The sequence below is a fragment of the Echinops telfairi genome, unplaced genomic scaffold (assembly GCF_000313985.2).
Source record: "Echinops telfairi isolate 266 unplaced genomic scaffold, ASM31398v2 ScPeMD7_23;HRSCAF=83, whole genome shotgun sequence".
Lineage (NCBI taxonomy): Eukaryota > Metazoa > Chordata > Mammalia > Afrosoricida > Tenrecidae > Echinops > Echinops telfairi.
This window is the reverse complement of record NW_022103920.1, coordinates 10,196,288-10,197,631: the sequence shown is the minus strand read 5'-3', so window position 1 is coordinate 10,197,631 and position 1,344 is coordinate 10,196,288. Positions and strand designations below refer to the sequence as shown.

Sequence of the window (1,344 nt, the reverse complement as noted above, 5' to 3'; positions counted from 1 at the left end):
CCCGCCAGGTGCAGTGAAGGGGAGCTGGTGTGGGGAAGCTATTCCCAGGCCAGAAGCTGGCCCATCCCCGTGGTCCTACTTCTGACTCTGCCCCAGACTTGCCCATCACCGGGCCCCCTGGGCATTCTGCTGTGGACACAGTGGACTGCCATGGGTCCTTGGACGAGAGGGGCAGGTCCCCCAGAGGCCACAGGAAGGCGGTTGAGGGAACCCCTGGCGTGTGGAAACGGACACTGTGTGTAGAACCCAGGAGGTGTCTCTGAGGGAGAAGACAGGCTCCCCAGCCCCTGGATTCCCTGAGTGGGAGGCTGGCCTGGGCAGAGCCCAGGATGTGGGGGCCGCGGGGCTGCTGGGCCCGCCCTGGCCTGCAACTCTCCAGCTGCCTTTGACCAGCAGTTGCGTGGTGACAGCCTGAGTGTCTGCCCTCAGCCACAGCCCGTGCTCCCGTCTTCCAGTGGAGAGTTTGGGCTGGAACAAATGTTTTTCCTGGCCCAGGAACTTGTATACATTCTTGTTGCCCCTCCGCCACCAGCCGGGGCTGTTACCAAGCCAGGCAGCAAGGACAGACTGTAGTTGGACAGTGGGTGTGGCCAGAAAACCGGTCAGTGGACGTGTCTCCTCAAAGCCACCTTTTGTGAATCCCGCTGAACCAGAGATGAGCTCCAGGGAGGGCCCTTCAGCCAGTGCAGCCTTGGGGAATTTCTCCCTAGGGGGTTGGGGGGGGCGTGCAGCTAAACGGAAGGACCCTGCTTTCAGCCTGTTGTTAGGTGACCTTGAGAAGGCTCTGACTTGTAGCCACCCTGTGATCAACAGAAGGACATTGATGCCCGCTCCTGCACTGTGGTAGTTACATAATCTGGTGTCAATTTGAGAGGATTAAGAGTGGAGGGGTGGAGTCTAGTCTGTCAATTGGATAATATAGCCAATGAGGCCTCTGTGTGGGCATGGCCTTCTCCTGAGAATTCTGGGAAATCCATTATTCCTTCTTGGAGATGGGAGACACTATCTCTTTGCTCATTCCCTGAGACTACGCTCTACTCACAAGACACATGGCGCTATGCCCTGGGAGCTGGAGAAGCCACGTGGACCTACCCTGATGCAACCAGACCTCTGAAACCGGAGAAGCCATGTGGAGTCCCCTGCCAGCGCTGAGATGCTTACAACGCCACTGGATCAAAAGATTTTCTACTCACTGGTCTGTGATCTTCCTGCATTCGGCATCATTGCATGGGTTTCATGAGTCTGAAGAGGACTTTATAGATTGCTATCGGACATATGGGCTAATATCTGACTTATGGCTTTGGACTGGACTGGGTTGGGATGCTTTCTTAATATACAATTACC

The 1,344-nt window shown here is 56.1% G+C and overlaps 1 protein-coding gene across 1 annotated transcript in view; it reads right to left on the bottom strand.

The window, feature by feature from the left end:
- Positions 1–1,344, bottom strand: part of SLC13A4 (solute carrier family 13 member 4) — a 39,135-nt gene that overhangs the window by 2,212 nt on the left and 35,579 nt on the right. The gene's annotated exons all lie outside the window — the stretch shown is intronic.